Source organism: Pelobates fuscus, chromosome 10 (assembly GCF_036172605.1).
Source record: "Pelobates fuscus isolate aPelFus1 chromosome 10, aPelFus1.pri, whole genome shotgun sequence".
Lineage (NCBI taxonomy): Eukaryota > Metazoa > Chordata > Amphibia > Anura > Pelobatidae > Pelobates > Pelobates fuscus.
The window spans coordinates 127,316,880-127,338,937 of record NC_086326.1 but is presented as its reverse complement, the minus strand read 5'-3'; the positions used below and the strand labels follow the sequence as shown (position 1 = coordinate 127,338,937).

The 22,058-nt window shown below is 39.9% G+C and overlaps 1 pseudogene; it reads left to right on the top strand.

Moving 5' to 3' along the window:
- The first annotated feature begins 1,865 nt into the window (after positions 1–1,865).
- On the top strand, positions 1,866–1,984 carry LOC134575940 (5S ribosomal RNA; annotated as a pseudogene).
- The last annotated feature ends 20,074 nt before the right edge of the window (positions 1,985–22,058 follow it).

Sequence of the window (22,058 nt, the reverse complement as noted above, 5' to 3'; positions counted from 1 at the left end):
TTGTGTTCTCTTGTGTTTTCTCATTCTGGAGAATGAAAGCCTGCTTGTTTGCACCGGCTGGGTGCTACGTCCGGGTTCGGAGGGCGGGGCATGCGCAGTAGCATCGGCGTCGGGGAGTTGCTATTGCGCATGCGCGAACCGCCGGACTCTTAAAGACATATCGCGCAAAAATGTTAAAATCCGAAAATCATATAAAAAAGCGTTTTTTGTGGGTTTTCCAATGTTTTGGCTGAAGTTTGGAACAGTTTTGGTGTGTTTAAGGCTGCACTAGACTGATTCTGGATATATAAGGTAAATAATTTTTTCTTTCTTGGTTATATTGTTTTTCTTCTGTTTAGTTTTTCAAAGTAATAGGATAACAAAAATATGTTTTTGTTTAAATAGATGGCTTCTCACTCTGCCTCAAGATCTGTTTCTAGAAAACATAGGTGAGCCTCATATAAGTTTATCCCTTAAAGGGGGGGGGGGTTAAAAGAGTGCCACTATGGGCCAAAAATATATTATTGTTAATATGGCCTTTCTTGACAGCCCGAATAGTCCTAATGAGGATTCACTAAGACAAATGGCAACCAGTGAAATAAACTTATGTCAGGATTGTCTGACAGAAGCTGCTGAAGTAAGGGAGAGAAGAAGTCTCCACAAACAGAATAAAGAAATGGATTGCAGAGGCGATTGCAGAAGGGTTCAAATCCACAAGCAAGATGTCCTCATCTAAACGCCTGAGAAGAGGATTCAAAATCAGTTGATAAGTTGATCAACATAAGCAGAGAGACCCTGAGATTCCCAGAAAAAGAAAGGAAATGAAGGAATCCGATAGATAATTTGAGGATTTGAGAACCAATAGACCTACCTTTCCAGTATACTCTACAATAGAGGAGATAATTTCACAAGAATGACAGAAACCAGAAAGAAAAGCGACTCTGAAAAACCGGGAATTTTGTCCCCAAGATTGATGCCGCAGTCATTCATATGGCAAAGAAGACAGCCCTTCCTATTGACTCCATGGCTTATTTGAGAAACCGATGGAGAAAAGGCTAGATGCCAGCCTGATAAAGTCATACCTGGCCTTAGGATCAGCACTACATCTAGCAGTAGCGTTAACAACGTTCACTAGAGCCTTCAAAGTATGGCTAGACAACTTAGAAGAGGATATAACTAAAGGAGTTCGGAGAGATCATCTGCTGGAAGGACTGAGATATTTGAAGTTGGCAACTGATTTTTGCTCTGTAGCATCTCTGGATGTTACCAGAATGGTGGCTAAAAGCATGGGCCTCTCTATAACAGCAAGGAGAGCATTATGGCTACACTCCTGGGGAGCATACTACACCTCAAAAGCGTCCCTGTGTGCCTTCCGTTTCAAGGTGATCTCCTATTTGGGAAGGTGTTGGATGAAGCTATACATAAGGCTAAAGATGGGAGAAAAGCTTTTCTTCCTCAAGTCAGAAAATACGGTTCTACAACATGGGAAGATAGGCGATATAAAACCGTGCCTTTCAAGAAAGCAGGAGATATAATCCTGGGAAAGAATATGCCAGACCAAATTGGAGAAACACTCAGCAACAATCTTCCAGAGGAAGAGTAGCAAGACAGGGTGTAAACTTCTGAACGTGTGCCGGCCCAGCCAGGAATTACAGGAGAAAGACTGCATCTATTTTATCCTGTCCGGGTCAGAAGTGTGACAGGCGCCGGGGTCCTATCAATATTGGCAAGAGCTGTATGGTGGCTCAGAGGCATATAGCAGCCCCAGGACTACAAAGTAACCAGGTTCAATCCCCTGCTGGGCACTCTTGGGGTGACCTCATCTGGGCGTCTGGATGTCACGGTGAGAACCGTGACACCACTAAGGAGCCTATGGCCATACCAGTACTTACGGCCATACCAGTCTGAAAATGCCTGATCTCGTCAGATCTCGAAAGCCATCCAGACTCGGGCCTGGTTATTACTTGTATGGGAGACCAACTAGGAACCTCAGGTACCGTAAGCTAGCTTGCTTGGCGCCATTCTATCTCAATCTAGTCTTACTTTGTAAGTATGCTTATACTTTAAAAGAAGGATACAGGTTAGAATTCGAGACCATTCCAATAAAGGATGTGTTTACCTAGTCTCGGGTAGCAAGGAGAAAAAGAGAAGCTATGAAGGATTGCATCGCAAAACTCCTAAAAGATCATGTAATAGAATACGTTCCAAAAAGAGAACAGAAGAGGGGGCACAATTATTCAGGTTTTTTTTAGCCCCAATACCACAAAAGAAGTGGAGACTTATCCTGAACTTGAAGAATTTGCCAAACACCAGTGTGGTGGATCGGATGACGTCAATCGAATTTCTGATTATAGGTACATCCAACCAGACGGTAGCACTCCACAACCAGAGGGTCATGAAGAGCCTCGTGAACCATGGTTGGAAACTGAACATGGAGAAAAGTATGATGGTTCCCTCTCAGAATATTATATTCCTGGGGACTGCCATAGATACGGTAATCGGTCAAGTGAATTTGTCTGTGGATGAAGAAATTAAGAAATGGGCCCAGTGGAAGATGCGTCCCATCCAGTTGCAGTTTCTAAAAGAATTCAATACATGAGGACGACTGTGATCGAAATATTCCTATTTCTCAAAACACAATTGACGACCTGACTTGGTAGGAGAAAACCAAGAACCTATCCATGGCATTTCCCCTGGAGGATCCAACATGGATAATAGTTCTACAGACGCAAGTCTACAAGGAAAATGATGGGATTCAAGGTTCATGGACACAGAGAGAAGCAAGTTGCACTAAAACCTAAAGAAATTAGAGCAATATTATATGCCCTACAAAGCTTTCGGCAAGCAATAACGAATTGGGTGAGAATCCAAACAGACAACAAGGCAGTGGCCTCACATGTAAACAAACAAGGCGGAACAAAAAGCAAGGCTCTATTATGAGAAATATTTCCATTGATGGAATTTGCTCAAGACATGCTACAGGGCCTGAAAGCAGTATATCCAGGGAAAGAAAATGTTCTGGCAGACTATCTGAGCAGAAAGAAAGTTCTATCAGGAGAATGGCAATTAAACCCAGAGGTATTTCAGAAGAGAGCGTCAAGGTGGGGCACACCCCAGGTCGATTTGATGGCTTCATATCGGAATGCTCAAGTCCCGAAAAAAAAAAATATTTTTTTCTCAAGGCAGAATATCAATCAGCAGGACAAGATGCCTTTTCCTGTCCTTGGGACTTCGATCTGGGGTATGCATTCCCTCCCCTGCCTATGATTCACAGATTGTTGAGAAAAATTCGGAAGGGAATAAAGACGGTGATCGCTATACTTCCGAGTTGGCCGAGAAGACAGTGGTTCACACTCTTGAACAAAATGTGTTTGGGTCCTCCATGGCCTCTTCCTCCAAGAATGGATCTGTTAATACAAGGTCCAGCGATGCATCCCAATCCAAGCCAATGGAAATTGGCGGCTTGGCTCTTGAAAAGCAGAGACTTTTAGAGCAAGGAGTACCAGAGCTGGTGGAGAATACACTGCTAAAATACAGGATAAATTCCACCTCTGCATGTTACCACAGGATATGGGATTTGTTTCAATTATGCGCAGAAAAGAAATCCAAGAATTTCCTACAGCCTTCGGAAATAGATATTCTGGAATCTCTAAACGAAGGTCTAGAAAAAGGCCTAAGCTGGAGCACTCTGAAAGTGCAGTCATCAGCTCTATCGGCCCTGTGTAAACACCTCCTGGGCATTAGACCCTATCATTGCGAGGTTCTTTAAGGCAGCTATACGCATAAGACCTCCATCTAGAAACTAAGCTCCTCCTTGGGATCTTCCTGTAGTACTGGATGTTTTGTCAGAAACCCCCTTTGCTCCGTTGGATGAGTTGGGTATTATTAATCTGACATACAAGACCTTGTTCTTGGTGGCGATCACTACAGCAAAAAGAATATCTGAAATTCAAGCCTTCTCCAGTGATCCAAAATCACGTTCAGGTTTTCAATGATAGAATTATCCTAAGACCTAGAATGGAATTCCTACCTAAGGTGGTTTCTAGTTTTCGCTTGGCTCTAGAAGTGGTTCTACCATCTTTTTACCAAAACCCCTCTTCTGCGGAAGAAGTTAAACTCCATCAGTTGGATGTGAGAGAATGTGTAATGAAATATATAGAGGTCTCAATCAGAATTAGAAAATCGCAGCTATTGTTTATTATCCCGTCAGGATACAGACTAGTGGAGGTGGCCTTTACGGCTACTTTAAGGTGTTGGGTTTTCTAATACCATAAAAATGGCATATAAACTCAAATCTATCTACTCCGGAAAAGATAAAGACCCGTTATGCGAGAGCATTGACCACCGCCTGGGCTAATTGGGCAGAGGTTCCTGCTGACGACATGTGCAGGGCAGCCATCTGGTCGTCACCTATAACCTTCATCAAACATTACAATCTGGAGATGGTCTCTTCCTCATCAGCCTTCAGGTAGAGGGGTTTTGTCCTCAGTGACACTCTTGTGATTACATCTCCTTGCAGCATAATATTGGAGTCTCGTTTTTTTATTCTCCCTCCCTTAATTACGGAGCTTGGGTATTACCCATTAGTGATGCTGCCATGAATGGCCAGGAATATAGAAAATTTTCTCCATACTTACCGTAATTTTCTTTTCCTGGCTATAATTCATGGCAGCATCAGCAACCCTCCCAAATAATTTTTTAGCTTTATACTAGACTGTGGGTTAGAAGGAGGAGGGACCTTTTATACCTATAGTCTGGGTGATTAATTGATTAATTGTTTCCTGTCCTGTTCTCGTTAGGGGCGGAGCTAACCCATTAGTGATGCTGCCATGAATTATAGCCAGGAAAAGAAAATTACGGTAAGTATGGAGAAAATTTTCTATAATATGCAACCAGGGACATTATTATAGCAACCATAGATTTGTTTATAGCAACCGTTGATTTGTTTATAGCAACCATAGATATGTTTATAGCACAGGAGAAAAAAATAATAGTTTATAGCAACCGTATATTTGTTTACAGCAACCAGATACATTATTATAGCAACCGTTGATTTGTTTATAGCAACCGTTGATTTGTTTATAGCAACCAGAGATATGTTTATAGCAATCAGAGAAATGATAATAACAGCAGAAGAAATCCTTTTATTATCTAGAAAATGTTTATAGCATGCACTCTGAGCTGTCAAAATAGTCCAAAGCCTTTGATTGGACGGTGCAAGTGAAAAGATGACGATGGATGGGGCATGGAGATCAGCACTAAGAGATTTACCCTTTTATAAGAACTGGTAGAATGTTTATAGTAACCGGGGACAGGGCTGGCCTTAGACCTTTAGGTGCCCTGTGCAAAAAACGTTTACAGCGCCCCTTGGCCACATCCCTCTCTAGCTACTTCCTGTTCCCTGCTAGTGTCTAGTGCCAGTGTGTTTGAAGTATCAGAGTGTGTGATTTCACAGTACGTCTATGTAGCACAATTGTGTGTGTGTGTGTGTGTGCATTTTTCAAAGTAGATAAGTACCTATGGGGAATGTCAGTTACTATGTGTGTAAATTTATAAATTAAATTGTGTATGTTTGTAATTAATGTTTGGGTGTTGTGTGAATGTAAATGCAGAGACTGGAAATGTGCATACATTTTATTTTTCAGCACAATATATTTTAACTCTGCTCAATTCTACTGCCCACCAAGGATTTTGTATGTTTTTTAAGAGAAATAAACTGATTATGACACGAGCAAATAACCATCGCGTACTTTTAACTTGTTTTGTCTTATGTTCCATATCTATGGTGCTTATCCAGCCTTTTAGGTCGGCCTTTCATACACGGCGTATGCATGGTCCCATGTAAAGCATGGGATAGAAGGAAAGGAAGAAAAGAAAGGAAAAGAAAAGGAAAAGATAGACACCTAGAAAGAGATGAGGGGGCGTGGGAGAAAATGTTTTTTTTTTTACCGTAAGAACAATAAGGATGTGGAATTCTCTGCCTGAAGAAGTGCTTTTATCAGAGTCTGTACAAATGTTTAAAACAAGCTGAATACTTGCAAAAACATAATATTCAATTATATAATTTTTCAAGTGTAGTGTAATCGTTTATTGATTCAATGATGATCTGACTGCCATTCTGGGGTCAAGAGGATTTTTCCCCCTAGTTTGTTTCAAAATTGGAAGTGCTGCAAAACTGGTTTTTTTTTGCCTTCATTTGGATTAACAGCAAAAAAACTAATGTAAAGAAGGCTGACCTTGATGGACACATGTCTCGTTTCAGCCTATGTAACTATGTAGCTGTAGCTTTGTTTATAGCAACCAGAGATGTGCTTACATCAACCAAAGAAATGATAATAGCAATAATAGAAATGTTAATAGCAACCGGAAATATTTTGTAGCAACCAGATATATGTTAATGGTAACCTGGAAAATGTTTATAGCAACCAAAGTCATGTTTATAGCAACCAGAGACATTATTAGAGCAACTGTAGATTTGTTTATAGCAACCATAGATTTGTTTATAGCAACCAGAGAAATGTTTATACAACCGGAGAAATGATAATAGTTTATAGCAACTGTAGATTGTTTATAGCAACAGGAGAAATGTTTATAGCAACCAGATACACGTTAGTAGTAATTGGAGAATTCTTTATAGCAACCAAAGTCAACTAAACATTTACAGCAACCAGACACATGTTAATAGTAACCCGGGAAATGTTTATAGCAACTGAAGTCATGTTCATAGCAACCAGATACATTATTATAGCAATCATAGATTTGTTTATAGCAACCGTTGATTTGTTTATAGCAACCATAGATATGTTTATAGCACAGGAGAAAAAATAATAGTTTATAGCAACCGTTTATTTGATTATAGCAACCAGAGATATGCAACCAGGGACATTATTATAGCAACCATAGATTTGTTTATAGCAACCGTTGATTTGTTTATAGCAACCATAGATATGTTTATAGCACAGGAGAAAAAAATAATAGTTTATAGCAACCGTATATTTGTTTATAGCAACCAGATACATTATTATAGCAACCGTTGATTTGTTTATAGCAACCGTTGATTTGTTTACAGCAACCAGAGATATGTTTATAGCAATCAGAGAAATGATAATAACAGCAGAAGAAATCCTTTTATTATCTAGAAAATGTTTATAGCATGCACTCTGAGCTGTCAAAATAGTCCAAAGCCTTTGATTGGACGGTGCAAGTGAAAAGATGACGATGGATGGGGCATGGAGATCAGCACTAAGAGATTTACCCTTTTATAAGAACTGGTAGAATGTTTATAGTAACCGGGGACAGGGCTGGCCTTAGACCTTTAGGTGCCCTGTGCGAAAAACTTTTACAGCGCCCCTTGGCCACACCCCTCTCTACTACTTCCTGCTAGTGTCTAGTGCCAGTGTTTTTGAAGTATCAGAGTGTGTGATTTCACAGTACGTCTATGTAGCACAATTGTGTGTGTGTGTGTGTGCATTTTTCAAAGTAGATAAGTACCTGTGGGGAATGTCAGTTTCTATGTTTGTAAATATATAAATTAAATTGCGTTGTAACTAATGTTTGGGTGTTGTGTGCATGTAAATGCAGATACTGGAAATGTGCATACATTTTATTTTTTTATACTAGTTTGGCTTTTTCTCCTTATATTCTCACATATCTTTCTGCCAATTTGTCTCTCTTCCCATCTATTTCCTATGTTTATCATTCTACTCATATTACCACTTGTCTATTTTAATCCATCTCTCTCTGCTTGTCTATTAACCACCCTTCCTTCACTGGTGTCTCTCACCAATCTTTTGCTATAACTGTCACTGATGCTCTGCACACACATCTCCATACTTGTATCTTTCCCTCATTTCCCATCACCACTTATAGTTTATCCTGTATCCCATTTGTCTCTTAACACTTTCCAAACTGTGTCTCCCCTACTTATAGTCTTACTTTTATATCCACCCATCTCCAAAATTTCTAACCACTGTTGTGTCCCCATTATTCCCCTGGGCTTCCCCAGTTCTAATCTCTGTTGTGTCTTCATTCCACCCCCCTCCTTAAATTATACCTCTTTTGTATTTCCATTATCCCCCTGTCCCTCCTCCATTTCTAACCTCTTTTAGCCACCTGACACTTCTGCACTTTATTATCAAAGCCCATTTGTCACACTGTCTCACAATCTCTATTTCCCTCCTAGTGTGTTTTCCTCTCACCCCGAGTGTGTCCATTTTATTAACTTACTATTTTGTGCAGAACAGGAGTGTTAGGTTTTAATCTTCCTGTGCACTCCTTCGCAGAGCTCTTCATTGGCAGGCAGCCATTCTCTATGTGGGATTAGAGAGACAGAGCATAACTCTGCCTCCCGTGACTCACTCTGCTCCTGCACCGGAAAACACCTGCAAGGCAGTGTGCAGTCAGAAATCCCCCTGTGCATTCTGTCTTAGACTGTAACAGAAGGGAAGACACTGCAGGGAGAGATGAGCTATTCTTGCATCTTAGAGGCGAGAAGAGCCTTCTGGCACCTTCCAATTCCTAAAATAGCCATTTTGTTAGTAGTACTTGAGAGCTATGTCGCCCCATGGTGCCCTGTTGCTCACACAGCCCTAAGGCCAGTCCTGATCGGGGATATGTTCATAGCAAAATAAGAAATGTTTATAGCAATCAGATATAGGTTTATAGCAACCAGAGATATGTTTATAGCAACAGAAGGCATTTTTATTTCAACCAGATATATGTTTATAGCAACCGGAGAAATGTTTATAGCAACCTGACATATGTTTATAGCAACAGGAGTAATGTTTATAGCCACAGGAGATTTGTTTATAGCAACAGAAGAAATGTTTATAGCAGCCGTAAGACATGTTTATAGCAACCATAGATTTGTTTATAGCAACAGAATAAACCCCTGGTCACTGAAGGAGGTACCCAGGCTGGCAACTCAGAGATGTGCTGTTGCTGGATCTTCAGGGATTAGAGGCTGAACCCTGGCTGGGCCTCATGTTGGCAGTGGACCGCATTCATACCCTAAAGGGAGAGAGTTGGGTCAGACCCCAAGACACTAAAGGGTTTGCGCAGACTGGCGACTGGAGAGATGTGCTCGGTCTTCAGGGATAAGAGGCTGAACCATGGCATGAATGCAGTGGAACACTTTCATCCTCTGAGGGAGAGATTGGGTCCAACCCCTGGTCACTAAAAGAGGTACCCAGGCTGGCAAACTCATAGAGATATGCTGTTGCTGGGTCTTCAGGGCTTAGAGGTTGAACCCTGGCAGGGCCAGAAAAATATTGGCCTGGTGAGCATAAAAAAATAATTTGAGGCCAGCTTAAGCAGACTCCTTCCAAACTGCTGTGAAGAACAGGAAAAAATACTGCCTGATGGGAAGGCGGAGGATCTGTTTATGCCAACTTCAGAGTTCTATTTCCTGTCCATTCTGCTGTAAGGGGAGGAGCTAACTCATGAGTTAATGCTGTCATGATTGATCAGGAAAAAAATTTATAGCAACAGGAGAAATGTTTATAGCAACTAGATATATGATTAAAGCAACCAGACAAATGTTTATAGCAACAGAAGAAATGTTTATATCAACTGGAGAACTGTTCATAGCAATCAGAGGTAAATTTGCTGCAGCAAGAGTAATGTTTACTGCACTAGGAGACAAATCTGGGAAATATATTTAAAAAATATCAGAAATGTTTGTAACATCAGGAGAAATATTTATAGCAACTGGTGATATACTTATAAGACTTATAAATGTTTTTAGTAATCAACAATATGTTTACAGCAACAGGAGAAATTATAATAGCAACAGGAGAAATGTTTACAGCAACCAGATAAATTATAATGATAATAGCAACAGGAGAAATGTTTACAGCAACACGAGAAATGATAATAGCAACAGGAGAAATGTTTTCAGCAAACGGAGAAACGATAATGATAATAGCAACCGAAGAAATGTTTACAGCAACCAGACACGTGTTTATAGCAACCTGAGAAATTATAATCAATTAGTCCATAAATATAACTGGAACTATAAATCTGTATTCTGCCAGCAATAGGAAGTTGGAATTGTATTTTTCTGGATTTTATGGTTTTATCACATATTAAAGATATTGTGGTATATAACACTTTGTTTAGTATACTTCTTCCACTTCCTTAGCAGGTTGATGATACAGGCACATCCCCTTTTTGGGGGGAATATCACATGGTCATGTGATGATGTTGGATGAGTTGGCAGGACATTTTTCACTTTTTAAATTGCTGTCTGATACAAGTTACTGTTGGGCTTCAGAAAAGCCCTTATTGGGGCTGAAATGTTGATTTTGTGTTCCTAATAAAAAAAAATGCTGTTTTGGGAGTGCTGGACTGTTCACAACAGTGGTGAGTAAAAAAACATGACACAATGCCATGGGAGAGAATAAGAGGAACAAGTTATCAAAAGTAAGACAGAGACCACAAGAGTAACAAACAAGAAGTTCTTAATTTCTATATTTTACTCTTATTAGAAAGTTGTAGGTGTAGGTTATCGTTATCCTGTGTGAATAAAACCAACTGCATTTCAATGGTTAATGGTGAAGATCAACAAAACCTACCAAGAGTACGTGGGAACTGTGATCTCTGGTGTAAACGTGCCTTTAAAGCAGTTAAATCCTATTGCATGGCCTACTTAGTAACACACGTAAATTAAGCAAATCATAGAAACCTGGTTTACTCAACTTAGTTCATTTTATACCCAATGAACCCACACATCTGCTTTACTATATTTCAATAATGTAAAGCTGTGTTCTATTAATGCTGGTTGATTCTAATCACAGAATAGTTTAATTTATGACAATTTATGAAGGTGCTAACACTGCCAAAATAATGATTTAAAGTACCAAGGTAAAATGTGCATATTAGTCATTTGCTATGCTAATGAACATAAGAACGTGTGTGTTAAATAAGCAGAAACTGCAAGAAGATAGGTGTGCTCCACTGCACAATGATATATTCTTTCCACTCCATCATCTTCAGATTCACACATGGAGCAATGCTACGGTCACGTATAGAGTCTCTTCTAAAGGTGTCTCCTAGTCCAAGCTTTTAATTAACACAGTAAAAAATAGATCTTTAGCTATTGAAGGGAAGTGTAAGAAGCCAAACTATTGATAAATGATGCGTGACTGCAATCACGGTCTAATTTCACAAGCTGATGTTTGAAACGGCAATTAAAGCTCCTTCCACATTCTAAAGAGGGCATATGTGTGCTTTGACTAAAAAATAACAATAATTCTATTTCGGTTTTAATGCACTCAAATTGATGTGCATAGCTAAGAATGGTTGTTCAAAGTGTAAAATAATGAATAATGGTTGGATACAGCATACTGAAGGTTTATTAGATCTGAAACTGAAATTGTTGAAGGGATACTCTATGAACCAAAACTACTTAAAGAGACTATCTATGCACCAAAACATCTTTAGCTTAATTATGTTATTTTCACTGCTCAGTCTGTGATTCAGGAATTTAATAACTTTGTTTCTGTAGCCCTTGTCATATCTGCTCTGGCTGTGACTCATACAGCCTCCATGAAAAAAGGTTTCATTTTTACAACACGATGTGTTTAGTTTAGAAGTTCCTATCTCCTAATTGGATGTTAATCATACACAGATAGCTGCTGTATTCAGTAGCAGGCAATAAGCAGGCAAGGAGATAATGTGTAGACCCCCCCCCCAGCCCTCAATTTGACTCCATTCTCTCCTGCAGCCCCTCTATGGGTCTCTCTCACCCCTCCACGTAGCCTCTCCATGTGTCTCTCTTCCCCTCTCCTACAGACCCTCCATGTGACTCTCTCCCCTGACACCTGCAGCCCCTCTCTTTGTCTCTCTTCCCTCTCCCCTGTAGCCCCTCCATGTGTCTCTCTCCCCCTCCTCTGCAGCCCCTCTATGTCCCGGTGGCCCGTGGTCGCAGGTGCTGGTGGCCCTGGGACCATGGTAGTTATGTCACTGATCCAAAAACATAAACACAGATTCATACTCCCCAACACTCAAACATATCCTAACCAACAGATACATATATACATCTTCAAAAACACAAATAATGAGTCAGAGAAATTAGGAGAGGAGAGTATGGAGAGGGAAGGCAGAGGCATTCACTAGCTCACACTAGCTTTCCTTGGTGTGCACTCTCTCTTGTCCATGATCTCCAAGTCTGCCAGGTCCATCTAGGTCCCCTACAGATAGTCTGCCACAATTTACATTAGCATTAAAGGGATACTCCAGGCACCCAGACCACTTCTGCCCATTGGAGTGGTCTGGGTGCAAACTCCCACTACCCTTCATTAACTGTAGGGTTTATTGCAGGGTTAAGTCCTTTTTCTACTGGCTGTCTACTAGACAGCCACTAGAGGGACTCCTGTGTTCATAGAACACGAAAAGTGTTTTAAAACGACGCTGGACGTCCTCACGCTATGTGAGGAAATCCCCATAGGAAAGCATTGTATAATGCTTTCCTATGGCGAGGTCTAATGCATGTGCACAGTCACAGTGAGAAGACGCCAGTGTCCATAGGAAAGAATTGAGAATGCTTTCCTATGGACTGGCTGAATGCGCACGACTCTTGCTGCGCATGCGCATTCAGCCAATGACATTAGAAGAGGGAGGAGAGTCCCCAGCGCCGAGGGAGCCTGGCGCTGGAGAAAGGTGTATGTTTAACCCCTTTCCTCCCCCTTCAGCCCGGCGTGAGAGGGACCCTGAGGGTAGAGGCCCCCTCAGGGCACTATAGTGCCAGGAAAACGAGATTGTTTTTCTGGCACTATAGTGGTCCTTTAACCCCCTAAGGACCAAACTTCTGGAATAAAAGGGAATCATGACATGTCACACATGTCATGTGTCCTTAAGGGGTTAAACTTCAATGACGCTGGCTGGGCTATTAAATTGTGTGGCACAACAGCAGTTTTGCACTGAATAAGAACAATTTCTAGCTTTGACTCTAATCATTTTTACAAACCACTTACAAGCACAGAAAAAGAAGAAATTCACACAAATGCGGTTCCTTCTGCTGGAGACAGCTTTATTGAAGGGAAATTACCGACAGAGATAGGAGAAGCCTGCCAGAGACAAGAAGCACCAGCCAAGTGATTTCATAGAAGGAGGGGGATGGAGTGAGCAAAGCTATAATTTAATAGTTCCTATCTGTCATTAACATAAATAAAATATTTATTAGTATTTATGCATTTTAAATATTCCTTTACATAAATGTCATTTTTATATTTGCCAGAGCTTTTACAGAAAAACGTAGTCTATTAGGGAACATAAAAATGAAAAATGCCAATACCTACTGGAGCACATTTACTTAATAAATAGATAATTAAAATGTGTTAATACAATTGTCAGAACATTTTTTTAAAAAGAAAATAAGGATATGTGTGTTAAAGAAAATTTTTGTTTTTCTGTATTGAAGTTTTGAATAATAATCAGGCATGCTTATAAAGCTCCTTGCCTCTACTGACTAAACTGTGACAGGTATGCTGGTAGATTGATTTTTTATACTTGGGGTTTTGTTGACTAACTGATGAATGAATTTCTGCCAAAAGGCATGTATACATACACTATATGAAGAGAAGTATTGGCACTGATTAATTAATTAATTCAGGTGTTTCAAACAGACCCCTTTGCCACAGGTGTATAAAATCACAAATTTGCAAACATATGTAATAAAAATGGGTTGCACTTAAGTGTAGTATAGCACTGTGATAGGATGGGTTGTGCGACACCGGCGATATTACACTTCTTGGATTATTGTCGTTATATTATTGTGAAAAGGGCATCCGGGGCGGTGATACTTTGGTTGGCACTCACCGGGAATACAGCGGAAGGAAGGTTGGTACACTCAGTTCAAGCGTAACACATTGAAGGAGTTACTGGAAGTTTGAGGGGGTTTTGCCAGCAACAAAGCCAAACGGATTATCATCAGTAAGCTAACGGAGATAGATAGAGAGAACTTGGTCGCGGCGAACCCCGCTGTTCATGCAGAAGAAAGCGAACATATGTGGGAGATTAGATAATGGTTGGCACTGTTCAGGCCAAATCCCTCCCCTGAAATTATATTACGGATTAGTAAAAAACAAGTCGCAAGAGAGTGCTGAGAATGGACAGCAGCTCAATTAGCCTGCCCTTTGGTGGGTCCCCACTTAGTTCTCAAGCTGGTTTTATCTCATCTTGTGCCATTACAGAGAAGCCAAAATACAGGCCAACTCTCTCTGCATGAGAGATACAGCAACCCTAGATGATCGTTTCAACCTTGTTAGGCATCATCACTGAGGTATAGCCAATATCCCTCAAGGCACCAGGAGCAAGGGGTCCACGTCTGGATTACCCTTTAAACTTAAGGAACGCAAAAACCAAGTCGCAATAGAGTGCTGAGAACAGTCAACTGCTCAATTAGCCTTCCCTTTGGTGGGCCCCCCTCAGTTCTCAAGCTGGTTTTAGTTCATCTCGTGCCAGCTATTTCCTACAGAGAGAATAGAGTGCCACAGTAGTGCAATATGATTGTGTATATGTAAAATGTGGCACGTTATTCTCTGGAGGAACTATGTCAGAAACTTGCTTGCCAACCCAAACTATTCCAAAAGTTGGCACAATAGTTGTACTTAGGGCTGCTTCCTAAGGCTCTAATGCATGTGGGTGTTCCATTTTCTTTATCGCATATTTCACAAATATATTGCACTATTTTGGCATTGTACTGGATTGATTGAGGACAATCATCACAGGAAAAACGTGTTAGAACCCAATTAAGACACCACAGACTGCTTCTACTTTACCCAGATGCATGTGGCTCGTGAGAGTGTGAATTTACAAGTTATAACAATACTTATTGTTAATATCAGTATACACAGTGATTTTTATTTGTTCTCTTGAAGCTAAACACAGATTTTCTGGATAAATTATGTAATATTAAAAAATGATCTTACCTCAATGACAACCCTCTTTAAGAAATGACTGACCGCAAGCTAATGCATACTCACTACAATGTATTTGTCTCTGGAATTAGTGACAATACAATGATGAGATACAACAATAAAACCACCTACCTTATATTGTGTAGGTGTAATAAATTCTTCTTTTCTGTGTCTTTTCTTCTTTCTGTGATTTCTCTATATAGTCTTGGGTCAAAGGCTCGTAACATTAATATACGTCTATAGTAATGAAAAGTACTAATACACAATCTGACTTACAGTTTCTTACGGTTTATTCTTAGTTACTGATACATAATAAAACAAAGGATGTTATATGATCATGGATGTTTAACAGCAGATGGTAATTGCTGGACTTCTGAAGGGAGAGTTACATTGTTACATCGACCTTGTGTCCCTTTGTTCAGTTACTATATAGATGTACCCATACTGACGTCATAGTATAACTCTAGAGATATAAGGACAAGACCCCAATCCACATTCCAGAGTTTTCATACAAAGAAAGCCATGTGACTTAGACCATCTGTTACTTATGTCAATCCACACATCCATATATAATCGATAAAAACATAGAATATGCAATATTCTATAGTAGGTCCCCCTCGTGTTGGCAAAATAGCTCTGATTCATTTAGGCATAGGGTCCGAGACATTAGCAGAAGATCCTTGCAAGTTGTGAGGTGTGGTCTCAATGGATTGGATTTGTTGTTTCAGCACATCCCACAGATGCCCTATCAAATTGAAATCTGGGGAAATTGGAGGCCACGGCAACACCTTGAAATATCTGTCATGTTCCTCATATCATTCCTGAACAAGTTTTGGAGTGTGGCAGGGTGCATTCTTCTGCTGAAAAAGGACGCTGCCAGGGAACACCATTGCCATGAAGGGGTGTAAGTGGTCTGCAACAATCTCTAAGTAGGTGGAATGTGTCAAAGTAACATCCACATGAATGCCAGGACCCAAGGTTTTCAAACAAAACCTTGCCCAAACCATAACGCTGCTTCATCCAGCCTGCCTTCCTCCCATAGTGCATCCTTCTGCCATCTCTTACCCAGGTAAATGATGCACACACACCTGGCCATCCATCAGATCAAAAACAAAAAAAGGGATTTATCAGACCAGGTAACTTTCTTCCATTGCTCCATGATCCAGTTCTGATGCTTATGAATGCCCTTCCCTAGGGCATTCTTGGTGGAGGACAGTGGTCATCATGGACACTCTAACTGGTCTGCGGTTACACAACCTCAAACACAGCAAACTGCCTCCTGGAACATCAACCCTGTTACATATCTTAGTAACAGGGATGATGTTCCAGGAGGGATAAGCCAAATGGCAAATTATTTAGGTAAACTAGAAAAATGGTCAGAGTTGTGGCAACTGACATTTAATGTGGATAAGTGCAAGATAATGCATCTTGGATGTAAAAACCCAAGGGCAGAGTACAGAATATTTGATAGAGTCCTAACCTTAACATCTGAGGAAAGGGATTTAGGGGTGATTATGTCAGATGACTTAAAGGTAGGCAGACAAGGTAATAGAGCAGCAGGAAACTCTAGCAGAATGCTTGGTTGTATAGGGAGAGGTATTAGTAGTAGATTGAGGGAAGTGCTCATGCCATTGTACAGAACACTGGTGAGACCTCACTTGGAGTATTGTACACAGTACTGGAGACCGTATCTTCAGAAGGATATTGATACCTTAGAGAGAGTTCATAGAAAGGCAACTAAACTGGTTCATGGATTGCAGGATAAAACTTACCAGGAAAGGTTAAAGGATCTTAACATGTATAGCTTGGAGGAAAGTCGAGACAGGGGGGATATGATAGAAACATTTAAATACATAAAGGGAATCAACACAGTAAAGGAGGAGACTATATTTAAAAGAAGAAAAACTACCACAACAAGAGGACATAGTCTTAAATTAGAGGGACAAAGGTTTAAAAATAATATCAGGAAGTATTACTTTACTGAGAGAGTAGTGGATACATGGAATAGCCTTTCAGCTGAAGTGGTAGAGGTTAACACAGTAAAGGAGTTTAAGCATGCGTGGGATAGGCATAAGGCCAAGGATTAATGAAAGTATTTAGAAAATTGGTCAGACTAGATGGGCCGAATGGTTCTTATCTGCCGTCACATTCTGTTTCTATGTTTCTAATTGCTATGCACTGTTTGTTCTGACCCCTTTCTATCGTGGCCAGCATCGTGGCACGTTTTTCAGCAATTTGAGCTTTTGTGTGATCAGACTAGATGGGCTAGCCTTTACTCCCCACGTGCATAAATGAGCCTCAAGCACCCATGACCCAGACACTGGTTCACCGGTTGTCCTTCTTTGTATCACTTTTGGTCGGTAGTAACCACTGCTTTCCGTGAACACCCCCAAAAGGCTTGCTGTTTTGGAGATGCTTTGACCCAGTCATCTAGCCATCACTATTTGTCCCTTGTCAATGTCACTCAGATCTTTTCGTTTGCAAATTTTCCCTGCTTCCAAAACATGCACTGACTGTTCACCTGCTGCTTAATATATCCCACCCCTTGACAATATAATCAATGTTATTCACTTTGCCTGTCAGTGGTTTTAATGTTGTAACTCATCAATGCATGTGAATTAAAAAAAAAAAAAAAAAAGATATGTTTTAAAACAATAATTTCCTGACGAATTGCAAACGTATTAAACACGTATTTCTTTCTAAAGCAGTTTTATATCTTAAAATTGATTCTATCATTTCCATGATGCTTCTGCAGAATTCTGATGTATTTTCAAAAATAAAGAAAGTAAAAAAAAATAAAAAAAATTTTTATCATAAAAAAATATGTGAAGTAAAGAAAATCTGACAGACATGTAATAAGGTCAGGCACAGATTGACATGTGTCCCATGTGCAAACCTCTAAATGTTATTAAATTACCCCGTGCGAGTAAGTACTTTGATATGATCCCCCATCCCTGTGAGCTTTCCTGCTTGTACTGCCATTAATGCATACTGAACAATAGGTTGAAAGAGTTAAGAGGCTTCCTTTCCTTGGTATGTCTCTGCTGTGCATCCTCCAGCCAGAGAATAAAGAAAACAGAATCAAGAGCCAAAAACTGAACAGACCGAATTTATAGTGCGGCAGAACGCTGTTAATATTCTACTGATGTCTGGATCTTCCTTGCTGAGCTATCATCAAGGGACAAGCTGCTATTCTGGCACTATGAACGCTCTTCAAACTCTAGCGTAGCCTTCATATCAACCTGCCAGGCTGGCACCCCCTGCTTACTGTTTCTCAGAAGGTATTCATCACTGTCCTTATCGCTTCCAAACATCTGACATACTGAGAAGGGTATTATCCGTTTTAAAGGTGCAGAGCTTCATGGAAAATATTTTCTTAGATTTTAGGCACACAAGCATTTTATTTGTAGAAAAGGAAACACGTGCTTGGTTATTTAAATCCTGTCTTTGCAACACAGTTTTCTGATATGAAATTAATAAAAAATAATATCTCTACAATATAAATGTCTATCTTTCCTATTATTAAACATGGTGTATTGAATTTGAATAAGACCAATTTCTAGCAGAATAAATCTAATCATGGTAAAGCTGTTATGTTGTTGAGTGGTTTACCCTGAATTTGGGTCCTGACACCTGTCTGCCTCTTGTGGATCTTACCTGATCACCCACATTTCTGCTTGGATGGTGGTAATTGACTTAAAGTGACAGCTGACACTCAGCCTATCACTGATTGTCGTTTGAGAGTTATGGTAGGTAATGTAGTTCTCAAAAGGTGACCAGAGACAGGTTCACTTTAAAGAGCATTTTTTAGGTGTCAAAAAGGTTGCAAAGTAATAGTATGTTCTAAGGGTAGTATCACGTCCCCTTGAAAATGTCTAAATAAATAATATTTTTGTGAAATGCTTGTAGTAGGAAAATCTTACAATAGTAATCTCCGAACAGATATCAGGATTTTTTTTTTAGAGGAGAGATTGAGCTTCACAGCAATGACAGTGATATCACAGCATTCACACAAGTACAGGTTCCACAGAGATTTCAGTAATGATTGCTGAAACCTTGTGAAAAAAATACCACAATTGGAAATGATTAAAGTATTCGTTCAAGAGGTTTCTCTTCTTATCTTTGCAGAATCCCTTGCAAATATGGGTTAATTGTTTTTTTAAAAAAAGTTAAAATATTTAACAAATTTATCATAATTATTAGACATGTGCAGTTTTCTATATGCGGACAAAAACAAAAATTAGTTTTGCCTCAATTGAAATGCAACCATTGAAGCATTTGGTTTCAACAAAATTTGGACATTATTTCTGGTTCGGAAATTGCATTTGGCTCTATGGAATGCCGTGAATGTGGTTTCCTACATAAGTAGATATGTCCCCAATTTGGTACCCTTATGTGGTATTGCTATATCCAAGGCTTCCAAACTATGGAGAGAGCTGTTTTAGTAGTATAGCTTCCTAACTTGTTATTATATCCTTCAATAGGGCAATCAGACATAAGGATACCAAATTAGGGAATTGTCCACTAAACAGTGGAAAATGAAACATTAAAGAAAGCTCTTTTCTTTTTATGAGATGGTTAACTAATTTCGTACCCTTATGATTGACATATTGTGGTAGAATGACACATTTAGTAGGTGGCTGATTAGTACATAGCTCCCTTATCGGTAAACCTATTTTTCTACTCATATGTGTCAATCCCACATATGAATACCACATTTTTAATTATGGATTTATGTTTTTGCTAAGCACAAGCAGCTGAATAATCAAAATTAAGAACATTAATCTTTCAGCTGTGTTTAGTAGGTAACTGCCTAATTTAGTACAGGTATCCATATGTGGGATAGCCATATTTAAGGACACAAAATGAGAGAGATACCTATTAAACAGCCCCTTTAAGGTATCCTTAAATATGGTATTGCCACAAGAGGCTAACCTCTCTTACTGACTTTTGTGAGTGAATAAAGAAAAAAGAAATACACTAATGCAAGCACTATAACAATAACAGTGCACAGAAGGAAGCATTTGCATTGGTTTGTAATATTTTCATTATTACTTTGGTCACTGAGCAAGTCTATATTTGGAAGAAATGTGTTGGGACAATTTGCAAGCACCAGAATTGTACTGTAGTGAGTGCAATATGCCCCAGACATGTTAAATAAGTAACAGGAAAACCGATAAGCAAAATTCTAGGAAGAAGGAAGAAGGAAAACATAAGCGGGATTATGGGTAGAAGGAAGAAAGAAGCTATGTGCGGGATTATAGGTAGAAGGAAGAAAGAGAACCTATGTGTGGAATTATAGGTAGAATGAACAAGGAGAACCTATAAGTGGAATTATAGGTATAAAGAGAAAGGAGACCATATAAGCGGTATTATAGGTTTAAGGAAGAAGGAGAACCTATAAGTGGAATTATAGGTAGAAGGAGGAAGGAGAACCTATAAACGGAATTATTGGTAGAAGGGGAACCTATAAACGAAACTATAGGTTAGTATAAAGAAAGAACAGAAATAAAGAGTTAGGCAATATGCCCCAAGCAGGTTATCAGGTGACAGGGAAACCTATAAGTGAGATTACAGGTAAATTAAGAGAAGGAAAACTTATTGTGAAAAAGTGGAATTATAGGTTACAGGCAAATATTATATAATAAAACAGTAATAAACAGATTATAAAAGGTATAACACATTCAGGTTAGTTAGACTTTTAGGTGATCTTTTGTTTGGAGGCAATAATGCAGTTATCATATTTCTAACAGGGATATTCAGAATATATGCAAATAATAGGAAAGTTTGTTTTATCCAGGTTGGTTGTGTTGATTCCGGTAATTGTCAAGTAGGTTTGCAACAAGGTAGAAAGGTAACTAAGTCCTGGATGGAATATAGCAGGTTGGTATTGATGATCAGGTTTAGTTGTCAAAAGAGCCATCTGGAAACAAAGCAGGTTGGTACTAATAACTCAGGATGGTTCAATGGTAATCAGAGTATAGCAGGATCTCACAGTAGGAGACAGCATCAGAAATCTTGTCAGCATCAGAACACAAACCTCAATCAATGTAAAGGTCCTCTGTGAAGCAGGGTGTGGCTTCTTTTAGCATTAAAAAGAAGAAGTACCCAATACGGGATTTAAACCTGGGTACTTTGCAGTCCTGGGCCTGCTGTTTCTCCTCTGAGCCACCATATAGCTCAAGTAATAGCATGAAGTTTGGATCTTGCCTGTATCCAGCACTGGGGGTTGGAATTTACCTGAGACTGCTCCTGTCACTCAAGGTTCACCTGTGGCTAATCAGTTCATTGACTCTGGTTCAAGTATTGCTGTTTTGGGTTCCAGTGTTCTCCTGTTGATTCCTGACCTTGCCTTGTTATTTCGTGTACCCTGACTTCTGGCATCCTCTGACCTCGGCTCTCTACTGGTTTATCCTGATTTCTGGCACCCACGGACCTTTGGCTTACCAACAACGATTCTCCTGTTTATGTCCGTATCTGCACTGCAACTTGGAGCATCATCCTGCACAGCCCCCGTGCACCGACTCACAGGCCATGTGAATTCTTACCTGACCACCTTGGCCTGTGTTTACTTGCAAGGGGGTGCACATATATCTGCGCTACAGACTCCCATTCAGGTAAGCCCTGACAGCAGGTGAGAGGAACTGTTAGACTAGTGGTTATGGAGGCCACTAGTGGTTAAAACCTGGTATATATGGAAATATAACAGAATAAATAAAACAATATTTTGGTTGTCAGGTTAGAATCCTAACACGTGACTTCTGCTCCAAGTAGTTCCATAAGATAAGTGGTAGCAGTCCGTCAATTTCGGGAGTGTAAAAATGAACAAACTGCCTAACGTAGTCCATAGTTGTAATGTGGAGATTGTTCACCTAATCCATGCGAACTATTTCACTGAACAGGGCTCTTCTAAGGTGTAAGGGAATGGATGCAGGCGATGCTGGAAGTTCAGCGGTGTTTGTGAGTTAAAGTGTCCAATTCGAGTTCCATGAACTCGATGACCAAACACTGATGCCTGCGTTCGCGTGAACAAGATGGCTGCCAACACGTGTTCGTGCATACGAACGGTGACCACCCAGACGAACACTTAGAACACTGAGGTGTGAATCGTTATTAAGGTGTCAATAGGGGTTATTAAGCTTGCGGGTGGTCCGATGTTCG